At 38.7% G+C, this 14,747-nt stretch overlaps 1 protein-coding gene across 12 annotated transcripts in view; it reads right to left on the minus strand.

Moving 5' to 3' along the window:
* The window catches only part of LOC138418512 (uncharacterized), a 247,343-nt gene that overhangs the window by 46,463 nt on the left and 186,133 nt on the right, over positions 1–14,747 (minus strand). For 2 of the 12 annotated variants that reach the window (XR_011248636.1, XR_011248626.1), the window contains 2 exons: positions 7,469–7,551; positions 2,963–3,513 (listed from right to left, as the gene is read on the minus strand). The exons of 6 other annotated variants lie outside the window; for them this stretch is intronic. The gene's annotated coding sequence lies outside the window, so the exon portion shown is untranslated. Of the gene's footprint in view, positions 1–2,962; positions 3,514–7,468; positions 7,552–9,303; positions 9,638–11,086; positions 11,186–14,747 lie in introns of those variants that run through there. 4 more of the 12 variants (XR_011248632.1, XR_011248622.1, XR_011248657.1 and 1 more) reach the window with 3 other exon arrangements.

Consider the following 14,747-nt stretch of genomic DNA (forward strand, 5'->3'; position numbering starts at 1 on the left):
AGAATACTGAAATTTGTATGAACACACCAAAGACCTTGGAAAGCCAAAACAATCTTGAGGAAGAAGAACAAACTTGATGTATCACATTCCCTGATTTCAAACTATACTATAAAGCTATAGTAATCAAGATGGTATGATACTGACATTAAAAAAAAGACACACTGATCAATGGTACAGAAAAAGAGCTCAAAAATGAGTCCACACTTATATGATCAATTGATCTATGACATGGAGGTGGCAAGAATATACAATGGGGAAAAGACAGATTCCTCAGTAAGTGGTGCTGGGTAACATAGATAGCTGCATGCAAAGAAATAAAACAGGGCTAGTTTCTCACAATATAGACAAAAACAAATTTAAAATATATTAAAGACATAAATGTAAGACCTGAAGCCATAAAACTCCTAGAAGAAAACATAATGCCCTTTGACATTAGCTTTAGCAGTATATTTTGGATTTGTCACTGAAGACAAAGGAAATAAAAGCAAAAATAAACAAATGTGACATCAAATTAAAAAGTTTTTACACAGCTACTAAAATTATTTTGCAGCCTACTGAATGAAGGAAGACATTTACAAACAGTATAGCTGACAGGGGGTTAACATTCAAAATAAACAAAGAATTCATACAACTCAACATAAAAAAAAAAAACCTGATTAAAAAATAAGCAGAGGGTTGGAACAGACATTTTCCCATAGAAAACATAGAGAAGGCCAAGACACATGAAAAGATGCTCAGCACCACTAATCATCAGAGAAATGCAAATCAAACCCACAATAATATATCACCTCACACTTGTCCAAACGGCTATTATCAAAAAATAACAACTGTTGACAAGCATATGGAGAAAGAGAACTTGTGCCCTTTGGTGGGAATGAAAATTGGTGCATTTGGTATGGAAAACAGTATGGAGGTTCATAAAATATATATATATATATATATATATATATATATATATATATATATATATATATAAAACTACTTTCTAATCCAGAAATTGTACTTCCAAAGGAAATTAAAACACTAACTTGAAAAAATATACTAACCTGATGTTCATTGCAGCATTATTCAAAATAGCCAAGACCAAAAAAGCAACCTAACTGCCTATCAATAGAGGAAGGGGTAAAGAGGATGTGCTTTACGTATGCAATTGAACTTACTCAGTCATTTAAAAAAAAAAAAGAATGAAATCTTGTCATTGGTAGTAAAATGGATGAATCTACAGGGCATTATGCTAAGTGAGTCAGACAGACAAAGACAAATACCACATGATTTCAGTTTTTATATGAAGTCTAAGAAACAAATGAACAAACATAACAAAACAGAAACAGTCTCAGATACAGAGAATAAACAGGTGGTTGTCAGAGGGAAGGGGTGTGGAGAAATGAGAGAAATAGGTGATGGAGATTAAGAGGTACAAACTTCCAGTTACAAAATGAATGGGTCACGAGTTGAAATGTACAGTGAAGGGAATATAGGCAGTAGTTATGTATTATCTTTGTATGGTGACAGAGAGTAACTAGACTTACTGTAGTGATCACTGCATAATGCATAGAAACACTGGATCACCATGTTGTGTACCAGGAACTAACATAGTGCTGTAGGTCAAATGTACTTTAAAAAAAAAAAAGTAACAAAACTGATAATGTCCATTTCCTATAAAAAAAAATAAAATAAAAAATAAAAAGGAAAAAAAAAACCTCATAGAAAGAGAATCAAATTTGTGGCTATGAAAGATATGTTAGGGAGAGGGTAAATGGGATGAAGATGATCAAAAGGTACAAACTTCCAGTTATAAGAAATGTTGAGAGAGGAATTGGTCTCCTTATGGGAAGTAGAATGTATTTGAGATCCCCTCTACTACATGGGAAGAATTTCAAATTCAAGATAACCATAAATAAACAGATAGCCTACCAGGTTCCTCCCACCATGGGATTCTTCAGGCAAGAGTAGTGAAGTGGGTTGCCATTTCCTTCTCTGGGGGATCTTCTAGACCCAGGGATTGAACCCGGGTCTCCTGAATTCCAGGCAGACGCTTTAACCTCTGAGCCACCAGCTAAGCCCCAAATAAATAAACAGATACAAAGACCTAACTAAATTTACATATACATAAAATATCTTATATTTATCTATAATAATACATACAAAGTCCCCTTGAATTGCTGCCTTTCTTCTTATGAAAGCAAGCAATGGTTATTGCGATCATAATTAAAATTCCAAAATATTTGTGTATTAATTCACATCTCTACATTCAGTGGGCTTCCCTGGTGGTTCAAACAGTAAAGAATCTGCAGCAATGAAAGAGACCCAGGTTCGATCCCTGTGTAGGGAAGATCTCCTGAAGAAGGAAACAGCAACCCACTCCAGTATCTTTGCCAGGCGAATCCATGGACAGAGGAGCATGGTGGGTTACGGTCCATGGGGTCTCAAAGAGTTGGATATGACTGAGATACTAACACTTTCACTTTCACTACATTCAGTGAAAGTTACTTTTCAGTTTCTAAAAAGTTTAAAACATACACAGATGGCTTAATCTGCCTTCACTGCAGATTCAACAAAGTGAAACATGTTGATAAATAAAGTATCTGGTGACAACATAGCGTGGTTGTAAGATCATAATTTAAGGTAGAAATTCCTACCACCCGCTCCCTAGTAGCTTGGTTGAACACATGCCTACAATCAGACAAGTTTATGACATTTTATATATTTAAAGTTGAGATCCCTATAAATCTATATCTTTAGGAGAGATGCTATTGATTTATTTACACCCAACTGAAAGTGATATCTCATTTCATTTCTTTTGATGTGAAAGAAGGTAAAGAGACCATAAGAATGCTTTAAATGATTTTTAAAAGTAAGAAAAGAAATAAGGCATAATGAAGAACATTACATGCTTAGCCCACTTAATTTTTTATGTCAGGTTCTAAATCAGACCAGAACCAAAAAATGAGAGAAGACTGAATTTATAAAATTGCATTTCATATTTTATTTTATCAAAAGAATATATGTTAGCTATTTATCTTAGGTGATAAAGTATATATCCATCTTTAAACTGGGCTGAGCTAAATAAATGACTTTAAAATCATTTATTCAACAATACGCTAAGTCCCCTATATACGAACCTTCAAGCTGCAAACTTTCAAAGATGCGAACGTGTGTTGGAATCTCCAATCATGTAAGTTAGTTCCCATGTCTTTCATACATTGTCATGTGCATGCATCCTCTACAATTGGTTGTGATTTTGTGTACTTTACTCTACAGTACTATATAGAGTACAGTGGTACAGTGTCTTTGCTCTTCTGTCCCTGGGATTCTCCAGGCAAGAACACAGGATTGGGTTGCCATTTCCTTCTCCAATGCATGAGAGTGAAAAGTGAAAGTGAAGTTGCTCAGTCGTGTCCAACTTCACAATCCCATGGGCTGCAGCCCACCAGGCTCCTCCATCCTGGGATTTTCCAGGCAAGAGTACTGGAGTGGGGTGCCACTGCCTTCTCCGAGGACGTTCAGAAGCAACTGCAAAAGAAGTGAAGATATAGCTGATACTGCTAAGAAGCACCAGCTGTTATAATGTACTACTGTACTTTTCAAGGTACTTTACTATAAGAATAAAAATGTTTTCTTTATCTTTTTGTTTTTATGCATTATTTCTGTGAAAAGTATTATAAACCTATTATAGTACATTACTGTGTTAGTTGGGTGTCCATGTTAATTTTGTTGGACTTACGAAAAACCTGGACTTATGAACTTGCTCTCGGAGTGGAACATGTTCATATGTAGGGACTACTGTATTCAACAAATACTTATTGGGCATATATTATGTAGTGGTAACTGTCTAGGCACTGGATATAAAACAATTAAGAAGACAAACCTAGTTCTTGATCTTATGAAGCTTCTATGTAAAAAGAGACAATAAACAAGTTATATGGATAATAGAGCTAGGCAGATGATATATAGATAGATAGATAGGATAGATGAATAGATAGACTGCTATGAAGAAGATTGGAAATAAGATGCTGTGATGGAGAATAACAGATAGGAAAGGTAGCTAATTTACTTGACAGAAACAAAAATTTTCCTACAGATAGAAAACATCTAAGACCTAAAATATGAAATTTCTTACATTTTTGTATTTTTATTAAAATAGATTAGAGGAGCTAAAATGCCACTGGGATCACATAAAGTTACAGAATAGAGGATCAAGCTAAGAAAGAACAAGGTAGTGGTTAATATTAAAAGGCATCATCATACTTTAAGTGTTTGCTTTCCAACCCTCAAAATGAAATTCTCATTGTCTAAGTTATCTAACATCTGTAAATCATGCCAAATGTTAAGTAACTCGCATGAGATTCTTCTCTGTAACTGCAGAGCAACAATATCATCATTAATAATAATTTGTATTTCCTTTCTTTCAATGATGCCCAAATTATTTGGGTTTGCATCAATGTAGTTTAATTACTGCTATAAGAAAAGTAATGAAAAGGGATGCTATTTCTGGAAAGAACTTTTTAAAGGTATTACTTGCTTTGTACTTGAGTTTCCTTTGTTGAAACAGAATTAAAGAGATAAATGTTGTGAGACTCAATTTTAAACCACATACACTTCAAGAACTGTAATTTTGAAATTTGTCAAAAAATTAATGATTGTCTTTAACCTTTTGAAGATAAAATACCTGCAGGCTCCTTGCAGTTAGCAAGCCCTCTCTTCCACAACACCTTGCACATAGTCGGTATTCAATAAATGCTTACTTAAGACTGATTTAAAGGAATCAAATGGATTCCATTTATATAAAACATCCTTTGACTCCTTTTAATCAGTGTCACACAAAAGAAGAAACAATTTTGATGTGTGAAGAAAGGCAAGGAGTGCTTTTTCAGAATATTAATGCACACAATGGAGGGAAGTCACATTTGTTACAACCTTGCCATAAAGTGGAGCTGCAATCACACATCTGTTCCATCTGCCATCAATTAGTTTGATGAAAACAGACTAACAGTGTGGTAGTGATTAGCAGGAAAGATTAAATTCACTTCAGTTTTAATTATAAATCTTTGCCCTTAAAGTTTTATTGGCTTGAAAGAACTCCTACTGTTCCCTTGTTTTTCCTCCTCAGCTGATGTGCATTTTATTATTACTTCATTTTAATGCATTTTATTTGGTACTTATTGCTAACTACAGACTTTATCTACAAATGTTACTGTTATGCCCATATGCCACAATAAGCATAACTAAAACTATTCACATCTTACTAATTCAAGTACAAATGATCTTTAGTAGCAAGCACGGCATCTATTATATGCAGAGAACTCTGAGGTTAATATATTTGTCACTCAGATTGTGTCATTCATTGACTAATTCATTCGTTTATTCATTCAGTTCAGTTCAGTCACTCAGTCATCTCCGACTACTTGCAACCCCATGAACCACAGCACGCCAGGCCTCCCTGTCCATCACCAACCCCCGGAGTTCACCCAAACTCATATATTGATTCAGTGATGTCAACTAACCATCTCATCCTCTGTCTTTCCCTTCTCCCCCTGCCCTCAATCTTTCCCAGCATCAGGGTCTTTTCAAATGAGTCAGTTCTTTGCATCAGGTGGCCAAAGTATTGGAGTTTCAGCTTCAGCATCAGTCCCACCAATGAAAACCCAGAACTCATCTCTTTAAGGATGCTCCTTGCAGTCCAAGGGACTCTCAAGAGTCTTCTTCAACACCACAGTACAAAAGCATCAATTCTTTGGTGTTCAGCTTTCTTTATGGTCCAACTCTCACATCCATACATGACTACTGGAAAAACCATAGCCTTGCCTAGACAGACCTTTATGGAAAAAGCAATGTCTTTGCTTTTTAATATGCTGTCTATGTTGATCATAACTTTCCTTCCAAGGAGTAAGCATCTTTTAATTTCATGGCTGCAATCACCATCTGCAGTGATTTTGGAGCCCCCCAAAATAAAGTCAGCCATTGTTTCCACTGTTTCCCCATCTATTTCCCATGAAGTGATGGGACCAGATGCCATGATCTTCATTTTCTGAATGTTGGGCTTAAAGCCAACTTTTTCACTCTCCTCTTTCATCAAGAGGCTCTTTAGTTCTTCTTCACTTTCTATCTGCTTATCTGAGGTTACTGATGTTTCTCCCGTCAAACTTGAGTCCAGCTTGTGCTTCCTCCAGCCCAAAGTTTCCCATGATGTACTGTGCACAGAAGTTAAATAAGCAGGGTGACAAGCCTTGACGTATTCCTTTTCCTATTTGGAACCAGTCTGTTGTTCCATGTCCAGTTCTAACTGTTGCTTCCTAACCTGAATACAGGTTTCTCAAGAGGCAGGACAGGTGGTCTGGTATTCCCATCTCTTTCAGAATTTTCCACAGTTTCTTGTGATCCACACAGTCAAAAGCTTTAGCATAGTCAATAAAGCAGAAATAGATGTTTTTCTGGAACTCTCTTGCTTTTTCAATAATCGAGGAGATGTTGGCAATTAGGTCTCTGGTTCCTCTGCATTTTCTAAAACCAGCTTGAACATCTGGAAGTTCAAGGTTCACATACTGCTGAAGCCTGGCTTGGAGAATTTTGAGCATTACTTTACTAGCATGTGAGATGAGAGCAATTGTGCAATAGTCTGAACATTCTTTGGCATTGCTTTTCTTTGGGATTGGAATGAAAATTGACCTTTTCCAGTCCTGTGGCCACTGCTGAGTTTTCCAAATTTGCTGGCCTATTGAGTGCACTGTCACAGCATCATCTTTTAGGATTTTAAATAACTCAACTGAAATTCCATCACCTCCACTAGCCTTGTTTCTAGTGATGCTTCCTAAAGCCCACTTGACTTCACACTCCAGGATGTCTGACTCTATGTGAGTGATCATACCATCATGACTATCTGGGTCATGAAGATCTTTTTTGTACAGTTCTTCTGTGTATTCTTGCCATTTATTCATTCAGCAAATATTAATTTATTTGCTTATTATGTTCCAGGCACTGATTCAGGTGACATATTTTATTTTCTTGGGTTCCAAAATCACTGACTGAAGTGACTTTGGACAGTGACTGAAGCCATGAAATCAAAAGATGCTTCCTCCTTAGAAGGAAAGTTATTACAAACCTAAACAGAGTATTAAAAAGCAGAGCCATCACTGCAGACAAAGGTCCATATAGTCAAAGCTATGGTGCTATCACTGACTCAATGAATATGAGTTTGAGCAAACTGAGGGAGATAGTGAAGGACAGGGAAGCCTCATGGGGTCACAAAGATCATGATCAGATCATGGGGTCACAAAAGTCAGTGACTGAACAGCAACGGTTTTTCCAGTAGTCAGGTACAGATGTGAGAGTGGAACCATTAAGAAGACTGAGTGGTGAAGAACTGATGCTTTTGAATTGTGGTGCTGAAGAAGACTCTTGAGAGTCCCTTGGACAGCAAGCAGATCAAACCAGTCAATCATAAAGGAAATCAATGAGCCAGAATACTCACTGGAAGGACTGATGCTGAAGCTGAAGCTCCAGTCCTTTGGCCACCGGATGAGAAGAACTGACTCAATGGAAAAGACCTTGATGCTGTGAAAGATCGAAGGAAAAAGTAGAGATGGTGGTGGCAGAGAATGAAATGGTTAGATACATCACTAATTCAATGGACATGAATCTGCACAAACTCTGGGAGATAGTGAAGGACAGGGGAGCCTGGTGTGCTATAATCCATGAGGCTGCAAAGAGTTGGACATCACAGCAAGTGGACAACAACAAATAAGTGCTTAAGATACATAAGTGAACAACAACAAGAAACAGAAATTTCTGACCTCACAGAACCAATATTATAGTAGCTGGATTTAAACCCATAACAAATGGGCTAAATTGTGTCCCTTAAAAGTCATATGTTGAAGTTCTAATCTTCAGTACCTCAGATCTAACTGTATTGGGAGGAAAGATCTTTAAAGAGGTCATTAAATTAAAATGAGGTCTTTAGAGTAGGCCCTAATTCAGTATGACTGGTGTCTTTATAAACAGAAGAAATTTGGACACAGACTTGTATAAAGAGGAAAGACTATGTGAGGTCTAAGGGAGAAGACAGCTATCTACAAATAAAGAGAGAGGCCTCAAAATGAAATCAACTCTGTCAACCACTTGATCTCAGGCTTCTAGCCTCCAGACTGTGGGAAAATAAATTTCTCTTGTTTAAGACACCCATTCTGTAGTATTTTTACAACAGCCCTAGCAAACTAATATGGCAATAACCAAAACAAAGCTTAAAGAAATAAATTATGTCATTTAGAAAGGAATACAATGTTCAAAAAAAAAAAAAAAGACAGAGAGCAACAAAACAGAACTGTGAAGTAGGGGGCACCTTCATTTACTTCCATCTCTGAGAAAGTCACTATGAAGTGTGCACACTCACCAATTCTACAAAACTAAGATCACCGCCAGAAGGGTTCTTGGTAAGGGAAAAGAAATGTTCTCATAAATTCTTACCAGTTATGTTTCTGCTATCATTCTCCCCTTGTCAATAGCCACACAGCAAAGTCTGATGCTTATGAGTATGTTTTACAGCATCAAAATTTTCTTGCATGCAAGCTAAGTCACTTCGGTTGTATCCAACTCTTCGCAAACCCCATGGACCTTCGCCCACCAGGTTCCTCTGTCCATCAGATTTTCCAGGCAAGAATACTGCAGTGGCTTGCCATTTTCTCCTCGAGGGGATCTTCCTGACCCAGGGTTAGAACCCACGTCTCTTACGTCTTCTGCATTGGCAAGTGAGTTCTTTACCACTGGTGCCACCTATGCTTAATATGTCAAGGTTAAGCTGGCTAAGTAACCAGTTTTTGGAACAGTCTGATATTTTAACTTCTTATTTGATAACATTATTTAGAAAATACATAAATGTCAGCTTTTAAATATTATACTTTTACTGTGCTTTGAATCCAAAACTCCATATTTCTAAACTTCATATAGCAGAAATTACAGACAACATAGACACTTCAAAAACTGTGAGAATTTTTTCCCCTTAATTTTAAAAGTAGAAGCAGAAATTTTCTTGTGGGTAGAGTCTTTTGGGCTCTGGGAAATAACACGGCTGTGCAGACTTAGTCAAGCAAATGTAAGCCACAGGATAGATACATTCACTGTTCCTGAGGTTAGACCAGACATTTAGCTAAGTAATGCAAATACATATAGTTCAATCTTATGAAATATTCTATTTAAACTGTAAAATTCTCTGGGTCACTGAGTGATGACCAGTGCAGAAGTAAGTCTTGGAAGAAAATCCACAACTCCATAAACTTCTATGAGTTAGCCAAAACAGTCCCATGACATTACCTCTCTGCAGAGATGTTTCCAGGAGCATGACTTTCAATAAAATAGAACTTCCAAAGACTGGCAAAATGCTTCATGATATCGCCAGAGAATGATGTAAGGAGTGATTCAGTGGATTTGGCCACTGTCACTCCCCTCCTCCTCCACCACATGAGATGCACTTTGCCAGTTCCAGAAAAGAGTTTCCCATAGCTTTGCTCTCTTCAGAATTGCCTCTTTTCAATTAGGCATGGAAGCAAAGGAGCCAAATGTCCTTTCTGATGGCATCCTCAGATTTGTGCACCAATCAAGCAGAATTTCATTCTTCTCAATTTTTATGTGCCTTGCTTGTACAGTCCTAAGTAAACCAGTTTAGAAACTTTAATTCATCTGAACTTCTAAATCTCAAAGAATGCATCAAGACTCAAGAGTTGTGCCTGCCCCTATTTTTTCTCTATTATCATGCCCACAGTTCTATCTGCCAGAGTATAAAGTTCACAGTCAAAGGAAAGACAGGATACCAGTTGTCCCTAGGCAAACAAATGAAGTCATGTCTTTATTATCATGGTAAGAAATAGGTCCAAAATCTACTTAAAGTGTTTAAATTTTTACTTTTTTAATTTGCAACTAAGTTAATTGGGAATAAATAAAGTAAGGAGATAGATGGAAATGCAGCAAAAAAAGTCACATGAGAGTTTCTGGCCAACAAATTTCAGCATAATGAACAAATACATATTTGAAAATCATAGGTCAGCCAAAGTTATTCTCACGGGGGAAAAAAAAAAGCTGTCTCCTGCCTTCTCTTTTACCATGGCTAATTACTAGTTTTTCATGCTTTTGGAAACTAGATATTTTGTGCCCTTTCAACTCCTTTCCAAGGCACATTTATATTACACAGCAATTCTTTCCAGGAAAGTCATATGTATACTGCTTTATTGATCCTCACAGCCTCTGTATGAAAAAGAGCAATGCAATGTAAAAATATTTACATTTTGTAGGTCAAGAATATCAATGTCACATAAGGGGTAAGGGTAAAGGTAATTCCTGCTTTAAACCCTACATCTTCTGACTCCCACCCACCACCACTCTGATTAGTAAAGAAAGGACAATAGGGATTTCGCTGGTGGTCCAGTGGCTAAGACTCTGTAGTCCCAGTGCAGGGGGGGAGGGGCTGGGTTTAATCCCTGGTCAGGGAACTAGATCCCAAATCCTGCAACTAAGACCTGGAGCATCCAAATAAATACATATTTTATTTTAAATAGAAGAGACAATAAGCTAGAGTATATGTGCCAAAGATGGTCTGGGGGAACAAGTTCAGAAGAATGTCAGATGCTGGCCTGCCCCAGCCAGCTGTGTCTCTATAGACAAGAGTTAGACCAGATGCACAGCCAAGAACTCTACATATCTTGACACTTGGCTGCTCTTCATTCCTGATTAGGCTCAAGGCTCCACACACTGGCAGCCTCTTTCTTGCCCATGCTCAGCTCTGTCCTGACCCACGCTTTTCCCAGCCCTGCCTGCTACTACCTCCGCCGGGCATCCTGCATCCTGTAGGTTACCAGCTGGAACTGGCAACCAACTGGCCACCCAGTTGTTCGCAGTAGCTTGGCCTCTGCACTACCTCCCCATGTGAGCAGCTCCAGCTGGGGAATCTCTGTAGCAGGACAGCCCCCGACTCTTTTATCCTCAGCTGATCCCAGCCAGGTTCTGCAGCTAAGCAAGCAGGCTCATTTCTGTCCTGATGGAGGCCAACCCCAAGGATACTAGTAAAGTGGCTAGTAGTGCTCCTTGCCATTCCAGAACTCACCATGGCCCATTCTTGCTCTAAATGGCTATCAAGCGACTTCCCCCAGGATCCAGTGGTTAAGACTCCACACTTTCAATGCAGGGGTTGTGAGTTCGATCCCTGGTCAGAGAAATGAGATCCCACATGTTGCATGGTGCAGCCAAAAAAAAAAAGTAGCTGTCAAATAACTCCTGTAAAACTTTTAGTTAGGCATTTAGACAATAGACTTATAACCTTAATCTGTGCCTTCCTCCCTCTTTCATCAGTCCTGCCTTCCTAGGCTTGTACTCACTCAGTCATGTCCAACTCTTATTGAGCCCATGGCTGGTAGTCTGCCAGGCTCCTCCGTCCATGGGATTCCCTAGGCAAGAATACTGGAATGGGATGCCCTTTCCTACTCCAGAGGATCTTCCCAACTCAGGGATCAAACACGTGTCTCTTGCATCTGCATTGACAGGTGGATTCTTTACCACTGAGCCACCTGAGAAGTTTAGAAAAATTATTGAACTTGGAATAAAGAAATCAGGTTCAAAGGGAACCTGAGAGATTAACCTCTCAGAACCTCTGTTCTGAGGTTCTGAAAAACATCATGTTTATTAGAGATGCAACAACACCTAAGAGCTTCTCCATACAAGTTAACAAAAATTTGGATTGAACTGAATATAGAAAAGCATTTCTAGGCAAAAATAATCAACCAATAAGTAAAATTATGCTTTTGAAAATTGTGGTGCTGGAGAAGACTCTTGAGTCCCTGGGGTGCAAGGAGATCAAATCAGTCGATCATTAAGAAAATCACCTTGAATATTCATCGGAAGGACTGATACTGAAGCTGATGCTCCAGTACTTTGGCCACCTGATGCAAAGAGCCCCCCATGGAAGAGACCTGTAGATTACCTGTAGATATTGGAAAAGATTGAGGGCAGGAGGAGAGAGGGGCAACAGAGAATGAGAGGGTTGGATAGCATCAGCGAATCAATGGACATGAGTTTGAGCAAACTCTGCGAAATAGTGAAGGACAGGGAACCTGGTGCGCTGCAGTCCATGGGGTTGCAAAGAGTCAGACCCAACTTAGCAACTAAACAGCAATATTATACATTCTCCCACTATTTACCACTCACAAAGGGGGGCTTTTTATTTTTTACTCTGAGGTCTTGGGGAAAGCACAGAGACTTAGTATACACCCTCTAAACAGCTCTGTTACTCGAGCTGTCAATTCTGTCACTCTAAAATCAAGTCATTAAATTAAGCTATATAAGATGCATATTAAGCAACTTTTAGTCAACATCACTGGGGATCAAGGTGAAAAATACATAGATGTTTCATTTAACATATAATTTAGAATCTGGGGCCCCTTCTATCTAGAATAACCTGCTTACTCTACTCCAATGGGGCAAGAAGAGTAAGCCTCAAGTTATTGCTTCTCATCCTAAAGGAAAATAGCCACTGGACAAGGTGAACTAGAATTGGAATAAAAATAAAAGCTGGTGAAGAGAGTGAATGCCATAAAGCTTAATTTCTGATGCATATGCATGGGGCTCCTCCCTCCCTCTGGGTGCTCAGTCATGTCTGACTCTTTGCAACCTCATGGACTGTAGCCTGCCAGGTTCCTCTGTCCATGGGATTATCCCAGCAAGAACGCTGAAGTAGGTTGCCATTCCCTCCTAAGGGATATTCCCAACCCAGGAATTGAACCCACATCTCCTGTGGCTCCTGCGTTGGCAAGCAGATTCTTTACTACTGAGCCAACTGGGAAGGCCATATACCTGGAGTACTGGAAGCAACTGGAGGAATCTCTTGACCATCACTTAGTTCCATGGAAAACACGTTCTTCTGACTTTCCCCTTACCTCTCTGGCTGCTGCTTTTCAGTCTCATTTGCTCAAACTTCCCCCTCTGGTTGTTCTCTAAATATCGGTGGTGCATGGGGATGACCCACAGAGATGTTATGGGGAGGGAGGTGGGAGGGGGGTTCATGTTTGGGAACACATGTAAGAATTAAAGATTTTAAAAATTTAAAAAAAAAAAGAAACAAATGAAAAAAAATATTGGTATTCCTGAGTTCAGTATTCTTGTCTCTTCTAACTACATTCAGACATAATCAATGTAATCTAAAGCCACAGTATTAAATGCCTCCTATATCCTGACAAGATGGAGAAGATGGTTAAATAGCATCATTGACTCAATGGATTTGAATCTGAGCAAACGCTGGGAAATAGTGGAGGATAGAGAAGCCTGGTGTGCTGTAGTCCATGAGGTTGCAAAGAGTCAGACAGGACTTAGCAACTGAATAACAACAACAACATATGCTGACAAACTCCAAACATGTCTCTAGCCCCCACCTCTTGACATCCCACCAGAGGTCTATGGAGGAGAAATCTGTATTTCAAAAATAAAACTTAAAACAATGCCATGAATTCCTCACCCCTCCTCCAGTTCACTTCTTAAATCTTCCTCATTTCATTAAAATGCACCTTCTTTCACTCAAATGCTCAGCCAAAAAAATCTAGGAGTCATTCTTGATTCTACCTTCCTTTCCATGTCTCACAGCCAATCCATAAATAAATTTTATCAATTCTATCTTTAAAATATTTTCCAAGTCTGACCACATCCCATTACTTCCAGTGCTACCAACCTGGACCATGCTGTCATGATTTCATACCCGGATTATTTCAATAACATGCCAACTCATCTGATCCTTCTTTGACCTCTTATGATCTATTTTTTACACAGTAGGCAAGATGAGATTTTAAAACAAACATCATATCAAGTTTATGCTCAAAATCCTAACATGTTTTCCCTTTACATTTATAATATACGTGGCATTTTAAGCTCCAGTTCCTTTGACCACATCTCTTAAAACCTTATCTTAGATGTTTGTATTACTCATTTCATTCAAAATTATGACCAAATTTCACCATATTAGAGAGTTTTTTTTGTTTTTTGAATCACTGTTTAAGCTAGCTTTCCTTTATCATTCACTATTTATCTTGCTTCATTGTTTTCTTGTGTTGACTTATATTTTATATTTATTGATGTGCTTGTGCTAAGTCACTTCAGTCACGTCTGACTCTGTCACCCCATGGACTGTAGCCTGCCAGGTTCCTCTGTCCATGGGATTCTCCAGGCAAGAATACTGGGGTGGGTAGCCATTGTCTTCTTCAGGGGATCCTCTTGACCCAAGGATCCAACCCTCATCTCTCATGTCTCCTGCATTGGCAGGCAGGTTCTTTACCACTAGCACCACCTAGTGTATTTAGTGGCTCGGAGGTTAAAGCATCTGCCTCCAATGTGGGAGACCCAGGTTCGATCCCTGGGTCGGGAGGATCCCCTGGAGAAGGAAATGGCAACCCACTCCAGTATTCTTGCCTGGAGAATCCCATGGACAGAGGAGCCTGGTAGGCTACAGTCCATGGGGTCGCAAAGAGTTGGACACGACTGAGCGACTTCACTCACTCACTCACTCACTGTTTATTTATGATCCACCTCCTCCTCTAGAATGTAAACTCCATGAGGTCAACAACTTTGTCTATCTTATTCACTGCTGGTTTGCAATATTTAAAATAGTGTAAGGCACACAACAAATATTTGTTTATTGAATGATGTCTACTCCAGCTGCCATGACAAAACACATAGTCTTGGTGGCTAAAATCAAAAATAATAATAATATTTATCACAGTTTTGAA

Source organism: Ovis canadensis, chromosome 1, assembly GCF_042477335.2.
Source record: "Ovis canadensis isolate MfBH-ARS-UI-01 breed Bighorn chromosome 1, ARS-UI_OviCan_v2, whole genome shotgun sequence".
Taxonomy (NCBI): domain Eukaryota; kingdom Metazoa; phylum Chordata; class Mammalia; order Artiodactyla; family Bovidae; genus Ovis; species Ovis canadensis.